Source organism: Coenobita brevimanus, chromosome 25 (assembly GCF_032717465.1).
Source record: "Coenobita brevimanus isolate Jiangsu-jjx chromosome 25, ASM3271746v2, whole genome shotgun sequence".
Lineage (NCBI taxonomy): Eukaryota > Metazoa > Arthropoda > Malacostraca > Decapoda > Coenobitidae > Coenobita > Coenobita brevimanus.
The window spans coordinates 6113384-6135239 of NC_136978.1; the positions used below are offsets into that span (position 1 = coordinate 6113384).

At 39.8% G+C, this 21856-nt stretch overlaps 1 protein-coding gene and 1 pseudogene across 1 annotated transcript in view; both read right to left on the reverse strand.

The window, feature by feature from the left end:
• The window catches only part of LOC145393762 (arrestin homolog), a 284043-nt gene that overhangs the window by 127293 nt on the left and 134894 nt on the right, over positions 1 to 21856 (reverse strand). The window lies entirely within an intron of this gene.
• On the reverse strand, positions 9745 to 20434 carry LOC145393693 (apoptosis-inducing factor 3-like; annotated as a pseudogene).

The following is a 21856-nucleotide window of genomic DNA, read 5'->3' on the forward strand; positions in this document are numbered from 1 at the left end:
TTCATGAATGGAGCAATAAATGGCAAATGGAATTTAATGTGGACAAGTGTCATATAACTGAGTCTGGTAAAAGTGAAAAAAGACCAGAATGGGATTATAAGTTAGGAAGTTCAACCCTACACATATTAGAAAGGGAGAAAACCTAGGAGTTATTTATCAATAACAGGTTATCTCCGGCTGACCACATCAGTGAGAAGGTACGTAACATGTATACACTGTTTACTAATAAGAGAACAGGATTCACATATATAAATGAAGACATACTGAGAAAGTTAACATCATTCATCAGACCAAACCTGGAGTATGCATCAGCAGTGTGGAATCCTCATCTCAAAAAACACATAGATACGATTGAAAAAGTACAAAGGGTCGCGCTACAAGATGGGTACCAAGCGTAAGGGATCTAAGCTACGAAGAAAGACTAGAAAAACTGAATACCAACACTATTGGAGAGAAGGAAAAAAGGAGACATGATTATGCTATATAAATGCATCACAAGGAAAGAGAAAAAAGGCATAAATGAATATATAACGTATAAGGAAGCTTCAGCAGGAGGACACTGAAAAAAAAAAAAAAAAAGAGAGAGGCGAATAAGGCGTAAGGAAATTCAGTTTCCCTAATAGGGCAACTGATCAGTGGAATGCACTACCAAACGAAATAATGTGTGCCAAAACTATTCATAAATTTAAGGGTATGTATGATAAAAATGGCTTGTACTGTCTCGTTTAGTATACGAGACAGTACAAGCCTGAACACACACACACACACACACACACACACACACACAAATTCCTCTTGTTTTGTTGTCGGTACCACCACAGGTTCTCTCTGCTTTCAAGACTCCCCCCCCCCACACACACACTCTCCGCTACCCTCACGACCCTCCCCAACCTCTCCTCACAACCTCCCACCCGCCCACGACCCCACTTCCGCTTACGACCCCCTTTCTCCCTTCACCCTTGCTCCTCACGACCCCTACTTGTTCCCCTCCTATTTTCCCTTCACAACACCCCCTTTCCCCTTCACGACCCCCCATCTCCCGCCACGACCTCTACCCCCTCTATACCATACTCCCTAACCCCTTTTCCCTCCCCAAGCACCCTTCCTCTCCCCTCACGACCCCCACCACGACCCCCCTGACGACCCCCACCTCTAATTAGCGATGCGACCAAACATTCCGAACGGACGCAAAAATTTGGGAAAACACGAAAGCCAATTAATGATGAAGCGAGAGGAGACTGTTGTTATTGTTGTTATGGTTGTTGTTGTTGGGGAGTCATGCAGCCCTACCGAAACTGGGACAAAGTGGTGGAGGTTGTAGTGATGGTGGTGGCTGTGGTGGTGGTGTCAGCAGTAGTAGCAGTGGTGGTGGTTGTGGCGGTGGTGTTGTTAGTAGTAGCAGTGGTGGTGGTTGTGATTGTAGTGATGATGGTTGCAGGTCTAGTTGTGGTGAAGGTGGTGATGGTTGTGGTTCTAGTGATAGTTGTAGTGCTGTTGGTGATGGTTGTAAAGGTGGTGGTAGCTGCGGTAATAGTAATGGTGGTGGTTGTAGTGATGATTGTAGCTCTACCGCCAGGCTAGTTGTTGATGTGGTGGTAGTAGTTTTAGCGGTGGTGGTGGTGGCAGCTGTGGTTGTTAATGCGGTAAAGGTAGTAATAGCATCAATGGTTGCTTTAGTGATAGTGATGGTAGCAGTGGTAGTGGTAGTAGCAGTAATAGTAGTGGCGGTTATTGTCTGAAATGTACCCAACTTTGCCAACTCATCATAACTTGTTCTACGGATTCATGCAACAATGACAAAATTATTTCCCACCATTACCCTGGCTTGGATGTGCTGGAGAGGGACGCCTTCACGTGGTGGCACCGATATAACCTAGCAACTCCTCTGCCCAGTCATGCAAACGTCCCTTAACTCCCTCCCTATTACCCGAGAGGAGGATGGTATACTGAAAAATGAGGACAACTTCAGCCTCTAGTCCACTGGGTTTACGTTTCGGATGAGCCTGGGGTTACAGCTACATCCACTGAATTTGGAGACGGTGTAATATTTTGTATCCATTTACCTGTCACGTTCCCGGTCATTTTCCCGTAACAAGGTGTTAAATATTTGAAAATTTGTCCTAAAAATTCTGATAATTGATTTTTGGCCGTCTTTGAGGAGCTAAATATTCTTGAGGGGGAACGCTTTTTTTTTTTTTTTTTTTCTCATTTTTGTCGAAGGATATATGAGATGCCCGACCGCAAGTCATGACAATAGAGACCCCCTTACACACACACACACACACACACACACACACACACACACACACACACACACACACATCTATACATGCACATGCAAACACACGAGGGCGCAGATCAAAACATAATACCCGCTTTTGCTTCGGGAGAGCGGGTATAACAGATAGATACAAAAACACAAACATCAACAATTACAAACACAGAAGACACAGAAAAAAAAACACCCAAATAAACACAAACACATACGAACACTACACAGGAAAACAAACACAAACAAACAATATACAGAGCAAGAGAAACACAAACACACAATATACACAGAAACACAAACACAAACGAAGAATACGCAAACACAGCCGTACAATACACAGTTAAACAAACACACAGACAAAACAATTCGTCCTCACTGTGCTAATCTTCTCTCTCTTTAGGGATTACAGCAGCTAATGAGAACAAGACTGGATTCACTTGTTGCTTTTATCCTTTTGTTGTTTGGATGCCATTTTTGTCCGCGCTTGCGCTTGCTCTCGGCGTGTGTGAGATGAGAAACTGTGTGTGTGTGTGTGTGTGTGTGTGTGTGTGTGTGTGTGTGTGTGTGTGTGTGTGTGTGTGTGTGTGTGTGTGTGTGTGTGTGTGTGTGTGTGTGTGTGTGTGTGTTGTCATAAAATTCAATGGTGATCTTGAGGTTAAAGGCACTTGCTGACTTCAGGCCTTTGGTTCCTACTTTCATGCACTAAATATATATATATACGAGTATATTGTCGAATCCTGCATCCTAGCCTCGGCCCCCTACACTGATTCTGGATGTGGATTAATATTTTCAAGTTATATTTAAAATTCTTCTCTGTTTAACTGTCTTTATTTATTAGTGATTTTAATGCCATGGACTGTTTACCATTTTCCGATCGTACTAAAACGGTCTTCTACTCTGATTCTGGACGAGGATTAACGTTATCAAGTTAAATTTACCATTCTTTAACTGTCCTTAGTCTTTATTTATTAGTGATTATGCTTTTTTTAGGGTCGTTATGAATTCTGGTGGTAAATGAGGGTATTGACTATCCACTCACTGGATGAAGCGCTAGCTTTAGGTGAATCTAGCTTTTCCTGAGTGACAAGGCAATTGGTATAGACGACTGGTGGCCTAGTGGGTTAAGACTCCCCAACTAAACGTGACCCATTACGGTTAGCGCCCTGTAGTAGAAATTCATATGGGCTTTTACATTTGTTGCTGTGTCATTATATGATATTAATAGCACGAACGATGTTAAGCGATTATATGCTTGCTTTGGTCCATGGGCAGTATTTCACGTGGCAGACGAGGTTTCGTTGTGGTACCTCTTCATTATCGTTTATTTTATATATTACACCTTTACATTTCCTCGTATTCTATTGATATTGTTTGCATCACTAACATACTAAAGGATAATGAGGTATAATGTGCAGGTTAAATCGTTTAGGAAGAGTTGTTAAGAATCTCCAAAGCCACAAAGAATACAACCCTAAATAAGAATATAATGCTATACCACTAGACTGCTTTGCTTTCCCCTCATCCCCCTTTCCTCCTCCACGAAACGTACATTAACCTCTCTCTCTTCATCTGTCTCTGTTTTACCTGCTGCACCTCACCTTTACTAGTCTCTCCTTCACCTACCTCAACCTGTCTCATCTCAGTCTGCCTCACCATTACCTGCCTTAACCTGCCTCATCTTTACTTGCCTATGTCTTACCTTACCTGTCTTACTTTCACCTTTTGCCTGCCGCACCTCTACCTGCCTTATCCTTACCTACCTCATCTTTACCTGCCTCAGCTTACCCCAAACTTAGCTGCCTTGCTCACACCTTTTCCTGCCTAACCTCATCCTGCCTCCCTTTTACCTGGCTCATTTTTTACCATCCTAGGCTTCATCGATGTGGTGTAGCCTTGTCAGTCATTTTTGTCGCGTTAATTATTCACGTTCTTGTCGGTTTCCCACCTTCCCTTTCTCCGGTCATTTTCTGTCGTCGTTGTCTCCAGCATTTTCATCATGTTTTCTTCATTATCACCTCTTTTATTTCTCCTACCTCTCCTAGACCCCTTCAACACTATTACCTATTCTGTCTTTTCTTGCCAGTGAAAGACCTTTAATATATCGACATAGTTCAAGAGAGGCTTTTCGAAACTTTAAGGGTTAGACATAGCATTCCTTAATCTTTTCTTCACGATACGGGTCTTCTAAGTAGACTAAAAGTGACTTGAGATAGTAGAAGCTGCGTCACCTTCACCTCATCCCGTGCTTCACTCTCTGTCTTACTCCCTACATCATCATCACCTTCTTTCCTCTGTTTCTCTCCCCTTACTTTCTCTACTTCATCTTCCTTAAATCTAAATCACCTCCTCATTGCTAGCTCACCCCTTGCATCACTATCTTTTTTCTCTGTTCCCTCTGCCTCACATTCTCTCCTTCATAGTCCCTTAATTCAGATCCCCTTTTCGTAATTTTCTCACCCTCTTGTCTTACCCTTGTCTTACTTTACCTTCCCAGAATCTAAATCCCTTTCTGGTCATTGCCTCACCCTCCTGCTTCACCCCCGTCTCATCCACTCTTGTCATACCCCTTTCCTCAGTGCCTACTTCTGTTCTCATTTCTTCTCCCCCACCTCCTCCAAAATTAAAATCCCTTCTCATCCCTGCCAAAATCTTTCCTCACCTCCTTCCTTCCTTCCTTTCTTCACCATCCCAAAAGATAAAAAAATTTCTCTTCCCTGCCTCACCCCTCTGCCTTACCTACACCTCCTTCCTGACGTCCCTGCCTTAAGAAAATCCTTTGCCTCATCCCCTGCATCAACTCTATCACACCCTTCGTCCCCTGCCTTACCACCTCCCTCACACCCTCTCGCCCGCTGCCACACACCCCTGTCTTGCACCTACTGCCTCACTTTCCTGCTTCACCTCCCTGCCTGACCTTCTACCTCATTTCTGCCTCCTCCCTGCCTCCTCCTGGCTGCTCAGTCGTGGAGGAACAGCTAAGCTAAGTGAAGCCCCGTAAAAGTTGGGTACAAGTATTTCATAAAGCGAGAGAGAGAGAGAGAGAGAGAGAGAGAGAGAGAGAGGCTACCTTGATATGGATGATACGGACCTCAAAATTAAACTAATTTAACTGATCGAAACGTTGTGTAGAAATATATTGATCGCAAGATAAACGACAGAACTATGCTTATAACACAGAGCAAAATTAATAAGCACGACGAACTTACTAAAATATTTGAGAACAGAGAATTTTCATGTTTACGAAGAATTTATCTACATCTCTGTCTATAGCTAGACGCCATAATCAGGGAAGGGTTGACCGTCTGAGTTAATTGTACTACGGTGTGGGACATTAACCCTCCACAAACCACTTGTGACACATAGGGAACTCGTATGGGTTGGTTATATGGTTACCAACCAGCGATGTAAATAGTTTCCTGATTTGCAGGAAACCATTACGCTTGTCATTCAATGTAAAGCCGCCTGAAAAGGTGGGGAGGGGCGGGGGAGAGCAATATAAAGTGACAGGAAAGATGTGAGAAATGGGAAGAGGAGGTCACACACACACACACACACACACACACACACACACACACACACACACACACACACACACACACAAAAGGTGAAGGAAAATGTAGGCAGCACTACATCAAGTGAGTGGACGATGGTCGCCACCACCTACCACCACACACTATAGTACTATTCACACACACACACACACACACACACACACACACACACACACACACACACACACACACACACACAGTACTGTTAAGTTTGTCCAGTGCGTCCCCAGCGAAGGGTGCAAGGAAAGAGAGTGATGGAGTGGGCCAATTTACACACACCTGGCGGAAGCAACTTAAGAATGAGAGCCAAGGAGGACAAATGGAGCTGCCACTCATGAAGGGCCCGCCAATTTGTTACTTTGTGTGTGTGTGTGTGTGTGTGTGTGTGTGTGTGTGTGTGTGTGTGTGAGAGAGAGAGAGAGAGAGAGAGAGAGAGAGAGAAATAATGCCTTGAGAAATTTGACTTTGTGAGACTAACACCTTGACCTGGCTTAAGAATCTCTCTCTCTCTCTCTCTCTCTCTCTCTCTCTCCACGAATTTTTTTTCATCTTACGACAAACTTTTCGAACTGGAGAGGTTAGATAAAGCTTTCATTTACCCCTTCACTGCAAAACGTCTCTTCTAAAGCTGAATAAAATAGTCTAATAAAAACAAATACTCTAATGGTATTATATATCCTCGGAGTGAAAGGAGTATTTAAATCCCTCAGAATTAGGATTGTGGGATTAATATTTTGACAATTAGGATGATTTAGGAATTTTATGTTTATGTGGAACTGCTTGATAAAATATAGTTCTTTAAATTTTGATTTTGTGAGAGAATAAGGCCTAGAGCAAGCTTAAATAAAAGCCTGCAGGAGTTTGGCTGTGTGGAGAATACACTACCTTCCATCCATCTATCCATCCACCCACCCATTAATCAATCCATGCATCTATCCACCCATCCATCTAGATGATCCAGTCCATTTTTGACCCATCAGGGTCAATTAACTTCCTGCAGTATGATGTTTTTTTTTTTATTATTATTCTTATTTCACTCTTTTCTGACTAATTTGCTTTTAAATTACCATCTCTCCATCGTGAATCCTGAAATGTTGCATAAAGAATAATGCCAGAAATATGATGCTGGTCACGAAACAGTGCAATGAAAAGAATGCAGAGCTGTAGCACTGTTTTCCCATAACACAGGAAAACTACCTTGAAGCTCCTGCTTTATGGGAAGTCCACGTTATAGGGCCATATGTTTACATGTTAAAGGGTTTCATGGTACCTAAGCCAGCCCCAAGCTCAAACTTTGGGGCAATTTTCATTTTTTTCCAGGACACATACCTACCGAATAAAGACTTCACTACATACAAACACTGAAGGGTTCCTCACCTTGAATGGAAGAGGTTGTGGGCTTGCTGGGGGGAGGTGGAGTGGGATTCTGTGGCAGGACAGGACTCCTACTGGTCCCCAGAATGGTCGTCCTGCTATGCCGGTTCCATAGAGTACTCTTCTGAGGACTGGCCGTCCTCTGAATACTGTATTTAATAAGTCGACTGGCACACCCTTCCTTTCCTTCCGGTCGCAGTACATCAACAGAAACCTCTCCATCATTACGAGAGCAAGGTCAGGCACTCGTACCCTCTAGTCCATGGGTGATCCTCCACATGCCCGAGCTGTCTTCACAATGGCTTACTTCTCGCCGAGAATCGTATGAATGGTGGACTTGTTAACTTGGTACAGTTTTGCAATGTCACAGTTCTGCTGTGACGCTGTCTTCTCTCCTTCCTCTTGATGACATCCACCTTCTGCTCCTGCCTAAGAGACTTCTGACATTTGGCAGGGTCAAGGTGCGGTGCCATGGTCAGGTGGCCAAGATAAAGAGCGAAGATCACAGAGCATGTGTGCAGGCCACAGCACGGGGAGAGTGTAGGCTCTACTGGGGCAGGAATGTTCAGTGGACCGTGACGGCACCCCGTGCAGACACATGATAACAATCTGTCATAGACTGATGCAATACGTGCTCTGCCTATCTCTGTCTATCACTTGCCACATTCTGTGAATTCCAACCACAATTTTATACTTCGAGCTGCATTCTGTCTATCACTGGTTATGTAGTATGACTTAGACACATAAATAGGGGCCTCCTGCTGCATTATGTCCATCACCACCACGTAGTCAGGAACTGTATAAAATGAGGAGCTTCCTCCAACTGTGTTATATCTATTTTCTTCCGCGTTCTCACATTTTCGGGACACAAAATGGCACCTCTCGTAATATGTAAGGATTGCACTCTGTGATCGTGCGTGATGGGAACGCTCGCTAATAATAATAATAATAATAATAATTATAATTATAATAATAATAATAATAATAATAATAATAATACCCATCCATCCATCCATCATGCAATCCTATGGTGCCCCATGAGAAGCGGCTAGGAATGTTGGTCCTGACATTTTAGATGAGAATGACCAGCCACACTCATCCCTGAGTGGCATTACGTGAGCAATAAACCCCAAACACCCCTTGGATATAAACCTATTGTACACAGGCTCAATCCAACTGAAGTGCCTTAATAACCCACTAACCCACTAGGCACAATAATATGGTTATATGGTTACCACCCAGCATAGTAAATGGTTTCCTTGTGTACAGGAAACCATTTGGCTTGTCATTCAGTGTATAGTCACCCACAAGAAAAAGGAAGAGGAAAGACTGAAGGAAAGACAGAAGAGAGCATGTAAAGTCACCTGTAGGCAGAAGGAAGAGGAAAGAAAGAAGAAAGTAGAGAAAGGAGAGGAAGGAAGAAAGGAAGAGAGGAAAAAGCAGTCATCCAAGGGCAGCACTACATCGAGTGAGTGGATGGTGAGCACCCCCACCTACCACCAGAATAATAACAAATAGCAATAATTATTATGCTGCAAAACTAATTACTTTCTGACTCAAAGAATATATGTTCTTTAAATGTGGGATCTGTTTAACAACAATTTCCAACACTCCAACTGTGTTACATTTTTTTTGTCATGTGCTGAGTGCAACTGAGCATCTATTACCAATGTAACCTACAAATTAACACTGTGTATGTTATTTAATAAACTGCTTGAATAAGCAGCTTGTATAAGTAACTGCTTGAGTCTGATAATGCTTTTTTTTTTTTTTTAAACTAATTTCTTCCTATCTCCCAAAGATTTCTTCACTTAGGAGAGGCTTTTCCTTACAGTATACAGAGGTTAGTGACAGTCACACAATAACCCCCTTCATTAAAAGAAGTGCTTCCTGAAATGAACAAAATCATTTGGAAGTATAAAAAGGGGGAGGGAGGGAACTGTTTATAATAACTAGCTACCTTACCAATCTTTCTTACTGATGCATTACCCCCTCCCAAGAATTTCCCTTGAAGGACTGAACATGTCAAGCCTGAAATAACTACTCAATATCAACAGCTACAGCAATTACTGGTACCACATGAAGTACTGTATACAGTTTTGCTTGCATATAGCACAAAGTTGAAGAAATGACAAATCATTTCTTCATGAAACTTTGCAACATTTACTAATTAAATTCCAGTATAGGAAGTTCTCATTATAAGTATGGGATGTGTCCTCAATTATCAGAACTTTCTTTTTAATGCCTGTAAATAAATGGAACTGTAAATCAGAGGAAACTGGCAAATCAACTTTAGAGGTAGAAATTAAGTTTGGGCAGGGAATTTTTCTCTAGTTTACTATGGACATGGTATAAAAAAAAATATACATATATATAATGAGAACTTACTGTACTTGGACATTATTTTAACAAGACAACTTCATTACCACATCAGTATCTGCTGTGACTTCTTCTTTAGTAAGGAACTGGTGCTGCGCAGCTTCTCGGTAAATTACCTGCAGCTGGATCCTTCCCTAAACTGGTCACTGCAACTACCGTATCACCTCATCAGTAGTATGCTATGAAGAACAAGGTTGCTAGGTCTCCATCAATTATCACATCATCATACATTCCATAACCTGAAATGAAAAAAGGAAAATATCAGGGTAACATGGGTGTCTACATCCTTTCCTAAACTGGCCACCAATACCACACTTCCACCCAGGCAGTAATGTAACGAGGCCATGCTCAATACATCTCCACCAATTAGCATATCATACATTCCACAACCTAAAAGAAACTGTGACAAACTTTGATTTAATATAGTAATAAGGAAGCACTGACCTGAAAAAGAATGGATTATCATATATCGAGGGAGACATCAGTAGAAATGAGGCAGTTATGGAGTATGTGGTGTGGGTAAGGTAAACTGAGTCACATAAATAGCAGAATCTCTGAAGTCTGATACCTCATATTTCAACTGCCTATTTTGGCAGTTTAAACTTTAAAAAAAAAATTATAATATTTTCTGTCAGATAAATTTTTCAAACTACTGATCTAACACTGAACAAGACAGAGCCTAAACTTGTCATCATCATCATCATCATCCAATCCTACGCTGCCCCACGAGGAGCGTAGAAGCCCAGGGCTAGGCAAGCTGGTCCTGACATTTAAGATAAGAGTGACCAGCCTCACTCATCCCTGAGTGGCATTACGTGAGCAATAAACCCCAACCACCCCTTTGTTGTTATCATTATTATCATCATCATGACCTTTCTTCCACTGAATCATGAGGTGATGTAGCATCCAAAAACAATTAAAAAGAATGCATAAAAGAAAAAGAACTATCACTAGCAATCCCAGTAAAATGGAACAAACTTATCATTCACACAAACAAGTCCCATGAATCTTTACTCCATGGCTCTTGATCAAAAGCCCAACCATTCACATTTTTTTTTCTATGGAGATGAACTTTATAAACTTCCACCAGTTGGTCATTCCATTGACTTTCAAGCTGAATGGGAGATGCCAAACCTTTATGTACTTCTCTGTACATACTTCCTCCAACCAAATCTATTTTCCATTAATTCTTCAATATCAACTTCAATACCTTGCTTTCTCCCACATTCATTTATCCTATCTGTCTACTTTAATTATGGTCTTCCACACCTCCTCTCATCTTCAAACTCACTCACATATACCCATTTCACCACTCAGATGTCCAGTCTCTCCATATTACTACCAAATAAGCACACATGATTCTACCTTCTTCACAGAGACTTCCTTACTTCACACCTTTTGCTGATGATCATTTCTTATCCAATCCACTCTACACACACCACACATATTCCACCATTATTCTCAGTCCACTGATCTCAATTTTTTATTCATGCCATATCAAAGGATATTTGGAGAAAAAAAAAAAGGAGCCATGGAAGTTATGGACAGAGTGGTATAGTCATAGTGTGGTATTAAGAACAAAAAAAAATACTCAACAGTTAAAGTACAAAATGCACCTGTGTTGTGAAGACTCTTGCCAAACAGAACAGTCCAGAAAAATGGAACAGAGTTGTGAGATGATGACTGTCCAAGCATGTTCTGTGCTGCTGTGCAGCCTTGACCCATTGCCACCTGCCAATGTCCAATAGTGACCTGGTTCCTATCCTCCAGGAACAGTGGAACTGATGCCACATCTCCACAAAACACACCAGGAACACGTTTCCAGGAAATGAAGATTCAAATATTACCTCGGTGTAAAATTATTTGAAAAATGCAGTAGTACACTGAAGAAGACATCTTTTATGAACAGTCAACAAATAAGATAAACATCATTAATTATAAATCCTTCATATTATGCACTACAGTATTAAAAGCTTGAAGCCATGTTGAAAACAGACTGTATGAATCAAAGAACAGACATAAAAACAGAATTCCTCAGGGGATTAAGAAGTACGACAATAGACAGATAAAACATCAATACTGTAAGGGATTGATACAATTTACATATAAGTAAGAGATTTACATGCTCTACAAAGAATTATATATGGTACCATATACCTTTAGCGTAAAGCTAGATAATTTTCCAGATTCTTCCTAAGCTACCACTAAAATATCATAAAATCAATTCAGTCACTCATAGTTTTTAACGGATTCCTGCCACTTGGGTGAAAAAGACAACAGGTTTAGTCATCACTATGATTCATACACATACCCATGACCATCAGAGGTTTATTTTTTTATCAAGGACGGTATGAGCATAAAAGGGTGAACTATCAACAACAAGATCAGAGAAACTGGCCATGCACTGATTCACACATCTTTCAAGTCCCCAGAACCATGGCTTTACCTCACAGACCTAACTACCTGCACATATCATTATTACTTTAGTATTTTTCTTCAAAGATGCACTTTGCATTAACTGCCAGACTGAGGCCCATAACACCAAAGCATCCTAGTACAAAATACATGATAATATTTAATTCCCTCTCAAATTATATGTTACCTCATTACCTTGTACAAAGCCCCTGTCATCGAAGGAAATGTTGAAGGAGACAAGGAAGTCAGTGTTTGGCACAACTCCTACTCCCAGCACCACTATGTCAGCTCCCACAGTTACTCCTGAGTCAAGGGATACCTGAAATATGAAACTTCACTGAATTCTTAAACTACATTTTAAATTCAGCAAACCTAAACTATTCTTTTTATTGCAATATTGACTCCATACATCAACACAGGACAACAAATATTCATGCTTCACATATTATGCACTTAACAATCAGAAAATGAGAAACACTGCATGCTGCTTTAAAAGTACTGTAATCATATTAGAAAGTTATCTGACAACATGTAGCTATGAGATCATCTAGAGTGTGTATATAATAACACTGATACACTGGAAATCTAATTCCAAAAATTCTCATCCAACACTCACCCAAATCTGACTGAGCACATCATTTATGTCACTAGCCAGATTGAAGTTTTAGAACATCTGTTAGGCCTAGAAGTACTGTACACAAAAAGCTGTCTCAGTTTACATCAACTTCAAGAACAAAAGTTACTGGATAAAATAGATTTTGAGTAAATATGAAGCAACATGCTGTGTTGTGGTTCTACAAGAGATTCAAGACACCTACCTTTAATACAGTGAATGCTTGGGATAATGACTACTTTGCTCAGTGACCCTAACTTCAATACTGCACATAAGGGACAATCTATACAAACTTTATTCTGAGACTCTCTACATTTAAATAAGAGATATTCTTATTATGAAACTGGCTTCAAAACTTTGGATCATCACTTACACCACCAGTCCCACCTCAGATGGAGTGGGCCAGGCCTAGTGAAATGAATCATACAATCATCCACTCATCATTCAAGCCTCCCAAGTTATGGCTTCACTTCAATCAAAATAATCTTTACATGTGAGTTAGTCATTTCTGTTAACTACTAAATTCAAAAGGGAAGACAAACACATGTCATGTACTTCTCAATACATAATTCATCCATCTATTTCACTCATTTGTCAGTACCTCATCTTCCATATGCCACTTCCTAATGCCTAATTATCACATCAATCCATCTTCTTGGCCTCTTTCCACCATCAAACTCACTCATACATATTCTTGTCACCACTCAATTTTCATTTCACTCAATATAACTAAACCTCATAACTACATACTTACATTTTTATCTATAGATTTCTTTACTCACCCCACTCACTGCACCATCTTATGTTATTTCTGTCACACCAACATTACTGAAGAAATTAACTTAATTTCCTCAAACAACTCCTGGACACGCTTTCCAACCACACAGCCAAGACTTCATTCACAAGAAACAGCTGTGTTTCCAATGACTGATACCCCAGCAGCATGGTTATCAGTGGTTAGATATGCAGTTGCTTCCATTCCTGAAAATCAGCATAAAAAACACAATATACTATAATGCAGTATATATTTTTTCTGTTCTCCATCTTTACAAACTGTATCTCTCTCTTTCCCTCTCTCTTTCTTCATCATCATCATCATATGGAATGTTTAAGAACAGGAACACGAAAACACAGAGTACAACTATCAATGGAAAGGTTTACCAAACCTGACCTTACATCTACTCTCTCATTATTCAAGGTTTTTCACCTCCATGATATGGTGTACCAGTACTATACATTCACCATACAAAGTGCTTCATTTGGTTACATTTCTCTTGCATCACCATTCTATCACACACACATCAACCACTCATTTCTCTTTTTTTTGTCAAATCTTCAGCTTACTCAGCTTCCGTACTTCACTTTCACATATCCTATTCAACATGTTTTCTTGGTCCTTGCCTCCTTCCACACTAAAGTCAACATACACAATACTGGTTTACCCTTCTCATCACCCAACCGAAATCCATTCTCTGCATGTGACCATACTGTACTAGGACTGAATGTCTGATCAGACAAAATTCCACTATCAAGTAAGAAAAAAAATTACCATTGCATTCCTAACCACTTCTAAACAAGATGGAAATAAACATGTAATAAGGACAAACAGATGATGATCATACCTTTAAATGAAGTTCCAACCTTTACTACTCACTTACCAGCAGCAGCAGCAGCCACAGCATTAGCATCCTCAGAGGTCCGCACCACATAAACACATGGTAAGTCTAGTCCAGGTACGTCCAGTCTCCGTGGCCTATGACACCATGCCTCATTGTAGTCAGTTTACTTTCACCTGACAAAAGCCCTTAATACCTTGCACCTCAGTTGATGGCAAAATATAGTCAGACTACAAGGTCAATTAACTACCAAGGACACTCATTTTTACAACTACTTAAGACTCTTCAAAATTTCATGCAACCATGACAGCATTCAAGCTTTGAGTGGCCTAGTTCTATCAGATTAAAACAAAGACTATTGTAACAGTGCCAAGAGGAGCTGCGTAGTGGTTCAGCAGCCTCTTCAATCTGCAACATATTTTTTATAATCATTTTTTATGACCAGTCCTTTCTAGAAAATCCATCTTAGGACAACCCTCACAAAGTGAATGGCTGAACCCTTGAATCCACTGATTTTCACTTAATTCTTGCAATCTCCTTGCAATTTTCATACTGGAGCAGTCACTTTCTGTGACAATTTGAAAGTCTCCATTAACCTCTTCACAGCCTGAATGCTTTCCAAGTTAAATAATACTGTCTAAGGGTAGTGTGCTGAAAAATAAGTAAATGAATAAATAAATAAATTCATTAAATAGTGTAACTAAATAAATAAAGGGTTAATGAAAGGTGTATTTAACTTATACAGTCTCGTCTCCAAAGCTGAATAAAGCTACCTGGTAGTGGCAAGCACACAAACAAAACATTGCAGTACTGAAGGGTTTCAAATATAGTTTAAAATACATCATCATCATCATTACTTTTTTTTCCCCTCAAGGATGGATTGATGAACATCAAGCAATGCATCTTAGAGAAATTACCGACAGGTGACTCCTCACAAGGGCATATGCAAATGTCAATTACATATGTATTACAGTATATAACAAACATGTTGACATAAAATGCCAGTGTCTGTACAATACTCTTAATTGGTAAAATCTTCAGTTTCCATTGTTGTAACCTGTATTCTGAACTAACACAAACTTCTGCTTTCCACTCTGTTGCAATTATTATACTCTTGGGGGATCCAAATATCTTCCTAGTGAAGTATTAATGTCTGTTCCTCTCTAAAGTTGACAATTATATTTCTAAATGTACCTCAGTCAGACCATAACTCTTAATATAGTTAACACACTAATTTACTCATTCTAAGATAAATAAAATAGTCTGATATTGGATGGAATAAAATACATGACAATGAGAAGGTTTGCAGATTATGCCAATGTAAGTACTGTCAAATATGAAACAGGCACCACACAGCACCATCATGGAATACTTGTGGTCAAAGCTTCCAGCCAGCCACAATTTTATCACAATCACTCTTCCTTAACACCTTCAGTCTGATTTTATCTTATTCATAATTTCTCCAGATTATTTTTTTCAAGTCAGACGTAAAAATTAGTGGGTTACAGTACTTAATGACTTCACTCACCTCTTTGTTACCTGAGTGCTCCTTTGTTAAAAAGAATTTTCTGGTGGCATACAGAGCATAAAATTTATGTCATCACTGAGAATTGGGTTAAGAAAAAAAGAGGAAGAAAGTCAGTAGGGTCCATCCAATTTCCCAGCCTGCACTATATGCAGCTGACTACTAGAGTGGGTACTATTTAGTGAGTGCAAGTGTACACTGTATACAAGGACACTTTAGTTATTTACTTTCCTCCATGAGCAACGAAAAGCTTGTCACACGGAATATTCTCTCCAGTGCTTAAACGAACAAGTTTTTCATCAGTTTTCACTTCATCTGCTGACACTCCAAGAAGGACTTCAATATCCTCATCCTGAACCATATTAATCTTGCATCAACTGCAATTTATAACTGCTTACATAGAAGCACATCTAACTGCATAAAGTAGTGACTATCATACATCCAACATAGTAACAAATCAGATTATACGAGAGTCCTATTCCAAAAGGCTTTGTAAAGGTCACAATTTGTGTAAATCTGACTTAAATTTTCAAAATGTACTTTTAATCAGTGAATATATCCATACCTGTACACCTATTAAAACTAAAAAATAAGTACTGTACACACTGTAATAAAAATCAAACTGTACATAATTATTTTAAGCTGTTTCCCATCAGAGGATGGGATGAGACAGGCTCCAAAAACATGGAAAGTACAAAAAGTGGGAGAACCAACAACATGCCCAATTATACAGGCCAGACATTCATTCACACGTCACCCATAATTCAGTCAGGCACAAAGATGATGCACCTGGGGGCTCCTTTCTCTTGTGATTCTTGTCCTGAGAGAAACAGAGTTCTGCTCCTAATTTTGTCATCTAATATAAAGATGGAAAACTGGGTTGGCATTATGATGAAATATGTTTCCTAATGACTGAGAAAATGTTTCATATTAAAACAACTTTCTGTTAAGCAAGATCATATACAGTACATTTGAAATCAGCAGAATCTGGGAATATAACCACCATAATGTCTGGCAAAAGTAATGGTCCATAAAATCTTTATTCATCATTTTTTAAACCCTGTCATTAAACATGCACAAAAAGTCATGAGGAAGTTAAGTATTCTTCCGCTATGAACTAAACAAACAGGCACTGCATTAGTCTCACCTCACAAAACTGGTTCAAACACAGCATTATTTTGTCTGGTGTTAAATGGATAGCTTTAGACAGCACAGACTGGTCATATGGCAGATAAGGCTCCTGAGTGACCAAGATAATTCTCCCAGTGAAACCTTCTCGATGAAGAAGCTCCACACAGGCAGCTCCAGCTCCACCTATAGGCAACATTACAACTTTACAATACAGTACATAAATGAATACCTATATGTGACAAATAAAAACAAACAAAAACCATACCAATCCCAAATTCTGCAACATTATCACCTACATAATGTAAGATACTGCAGTGCAGTAAAAAAATAAACCTATGGTGGGTAACTTAAACCAATTCTTACTGAAACAATGGGAAAATAATGACTCTGGATTCTGGCAACTAGAATACAGTGAATTAAAATTCATGTGTATTAAGAAATACGTGCGTTAAAAAAAATATATATATATGGCATGGCTAACCATACTGATTCTGGATGTCTTATACTATTCTCACTATTTTTGGTGTGCTAACAAAACAACTTCCAATAACCTTTCAGCAACAGCTCCTGATGGTAAAATTCCAGGATTCAGTGACATAACATGCAAGTTTTACTGATCATGTTCACTTTATGACCAGCCATACTGTGATGACAAAACCCTATTACACAAAACATGACAATAACCTTACAAACCCTTGTACTAATAATGTGAATATGCACACATAAAAAATAAGACAAAATTTTAAAGAAAGTAGCTTATTGCATTAGCTGTACACAATATGCTGACAAATACTGTACTAGCATCATGAAACAGGTGCAAAAGTAATGAGGAGAAAAACATACCTCCTCAAATGACAAAAAGCAATGCAGAATTCTTGGGTCTCTCCTTGCCATCTGGTTGGTCGCTGCTCAGTGGCCAAGAGTACCTTGCTGGCCCTGACCTTCGCTTTGCCACCTGCTACCTCAATGTCATATTTGGGAACACTGTCTAGACTGGAGAAATCCTCTATATCTCCTGTCTGGATAAGAAAATGCCAGCTGTAAATCATCACAATCATTATTATCCTGATGTTGTTCCCCATCCCCCTAATGCATGAGGTTCTGAAACCACAAATTCTAAGGGAAGAATCATATCATTTATAAAGGCTCCAAAATGTTTTCTTGCATGCATTAACCTTGGTCATCTAATGGTGGCTCTCCATGCTATACAAATAAAATAGACTTTTGCAGAACTATACAGGAATTCTCAAAGATTATGATTCTCTATCTTAATATCAATTCTCACATAAATCATGCTTCAATCTGCCTTACTATGAATGCATACTCTATTTCTTTCAAGAATATACACAAGTATCTTTGTTCTTCCTATAAGGCTTGTACTGTACTATAATTTGTTCACTCTAACTTGAAGATTTTCATTCTTTAGTAGCCTATATCCTGTAGCTCAATATCAGACTAATACCATACTATGGCCATGCATCCTTGCCATAGAACTTATGATATGCACCATATTTTAGTGTTAATACCTGGATATCTGGATACAGATGACAATTTTACATCTATTTAAAGTGAACAGAGTACTGTATTCAAGATGCATGACTTTGGTGGCAAATGATTAATTTCAATAACTTTCATGGTGAAGACTGTCAAGTACTGATTCTCCCAAACACACCATACAGATCATCATATTTCATGCAATGAACTCCCTCCTTCACTGATACATTAATGCATCAAGGAGACATTCATAACCTTATTCTTAACAATCCAGCTGCAATGTTATTAGCCCACATTTGTGTGTGCTTCTCTAATAAAGTAATAAGACCACTGATGTAACAAGATAAAATTACATGATGTTCCTGAATACAATTCCAGTACAGTATATGGGTCACCAAGAGATACAGTATCACAGTTATTACAAAGCCAAGAGAAGTAATGACCTAACAGTAGTAACGTTGAAACAGGCACCATGCCAAGGACACCTCACACAACCCTCACACAATGTCCCTTTCCCCAGTGGCACACCATAATGAGTGCACTTTGCTCCAATGGCTGACAGCTGACCTTTGTGATGTACTACTAACACTTCCCCATCAGGCACTTCAAATGATTTTATCCTGAAATGTAATATTCTGTCCTAGATTATGAAAAAATTACAGAGTACTAGCCTCAAACCATAAACCCACTCTTTGAACTGAAAAGTTTTTGTGTAGGGTTGGAGATTCAAACTCTCATTATAAAATAATAATACAGTATTACAGCACCATTTCTCAAACTCAGTGTCATAACCAGCTATAAGGCTACCTGCACTATAAATTGTGAGCTGTGGACTGTCATCACTTTCTCATGAAAAGGAAGAAGGATTTGTTCTCCGATCCCATCACTTCCATGTCACCTTCTAGCAAACTATACATGACTAAGACTCTTACTGTGCTCATCCCTGTATATACAGGAATCTTGATAATTCAGAGATCATTACTGCAATAAACAGTTCAGCATCCAGCATTATTACAAACAAATTCCATTAAAATTTTAGACAACTTACTGCAACACTATTTATTGAGCAAGTAAATTTACCACACGTTTCAAGTACTGTATCAACAATTATATTAGGCCATATCTTCAGCTGAGGAAAATCTCACTCAATCAAGTGGTTAATTGTCATTAACCCTCTTGGTTTACTGGAGTAGGAAATGAATTACCTACCCTTCTCTGGGACTGGCAGAATAAAAAAAAAAAGGGGGGGAGGGGGGGGGAGGCTGTCATAGTAGTTTGCTACTGCACAGGGTATCAACAAAGACTCAGATTTTGAGAACAAGAGGGAACCAATCAGGACCATAAGGGGCAAAAAATACACCTACAATAATTTAATGTTAAGAATAAAAATCAGAGAAAGCAAGAGATGGAGCTAGAGGCAAAAATATTAGCAGAGTTCCACTTTAGTAGACAAGAAGAGGGCAAAAAGTTGAGCAAAACAGAATGGATGGCAAAGCTTGAAAAAAGGATGACCCACTTTCTCATGTCACACTGACTTCATCCTTTATTATTTAAAATACTCATTGTACGAAATAACTAATGTAAATAGGAAAATGCATTGATATAAACAACACTGTCAACATATCTATCTATCTATCTATTGCCAGACACCATAATCCCGTATGGGGTGGCCATTTGACTCTGAGTTACTTGTTTTACAGGGAGAGGCACTAACCCTCCACCAACCCACTTGACATGTAGGGAGCACGTATGGTTTGGTTATATGGTTACCACCCAGCATTGTAAATGGTTTCTTGGCTTACAGGAAACCATTTGGCTTGTCACTCAATGTAAAGCCACCTGTAACGGAAAGAAAAGCATTAAGTAGTGACAGGAAAGATGGGAGAAATAGGAAGAGAGGAGGGCAGGCACAGAAAAAGAATGATAAAGGCTAAGGAAGAAGTAGGCTGCACAACATCAAGTGAGTGGATGATGGTCACCACCACCTACCACTACTGTCAACATATCATCCCCATTACGTGGAAGATCCTGCACAAACTCTCCAGAGCTGCTTACTCTACTCATTCTGTGGGCTAAATACAGTACTGTATTCTTAATGGTTTGGGCATGTTGAGAGGATGGAGGGTGGCAACCTGGTGCGGAGGGTGAAAAGTGTGGGCAATGGGGGTAAAGCTGCAAGAGTAAGATATAAAAAGACCTGGGACAAGGTCATAGAGCACGACCTCAGGGAAAAAGGACTCAGTGGGGATGCTGCCAGAGATCAAGAAGCATGGACAGCAGCCATTAGCTGACCAAGGCCAATGAATGCAAGCATGTTGGAGTCTTTATAAACAATACCATATGAAAATAAGTACAGTAGATGATTAGACCTGATAGCTGGAAGCAGGTTTTGGGAAGCTTTAATTGTCAGTAAATTAATGGCCCATTTTGCGGGGCCAGCCATATTTAATTCTACCACATCTGTACTTTCTTCTTCCTTATTTCTAAATCATACCTCACCCTACTTTTGGGTTGGAAAAAAAAGGTCACAATGATGATGATAGTAATGATGAACTGTGGGCTATTTATTAAAACTGGTGGTGGGGGGTGGGACTCCTTCATGCATGAGAATTTTAACTATAATCACTAACCAGAAACACAGATGAAAAATACAGTATGGTATTTTAACGAATAGTATATGTATTTCCTTGCAGAGATGAAAGAATACTGGTTATGCAGTCTGGTACCAGGATGTGGAAGCACTGGCTATAACCTGCACTTTATGGTCACTTTGCAAACATTATGAGCATAATTACACCTATTTACTTCTATATTACCTCTACATCACATGGCTAACTCATGATAATGTAAGTCAACTCATGAAAGGCTATTGACTATGTTTTTATGTTCAAGTCCTAGCACCTGATGGCAGCTTATTTCTATGAGTATTCAACAGCACAGAATTAGCTTTATCTATCCATCTATCTATCTATCTATCTATTGCCAGACGCCTTAATCCCGTAAGGGGTGGTCACAAACAAATCACCTCCATATCGCCCTGTCCCCCGCCATTTCACTGCCCTGCTCCCAGCTCACCCCCCACCCTCTTATACCTCTCCACTCCATCCCTCCATCTCATCCTTGGTCTCCCCCTCCCTCTCCCCCCCTCCACCTCACTCACATACACTCTGTTCGTCAGTCTCTTACTCTCCATCCTCTCCACACGGCCAAACCACCTCAACGTGTTTCTCCTAACGCTTCCTATCACATCCACATCCACACCACAACGCCCCTTCACTTCCTTATATGTCAGTCTGTCTCTCCATGTGACTCCACATGCTCCTCTCAAATAACTCATTTCCACTGCTCTCACTCTTGACTTCTGTCCCTCTAACATGGTCCAAGCTTCACTTCCATACGTTAGAGTTGGTTTCACAGTACTGTCAAGCAGTAACGCTTTCACTTCCATGCTCACTTCCCTGTTTCTTATCACTGCTTTCAAGGAAC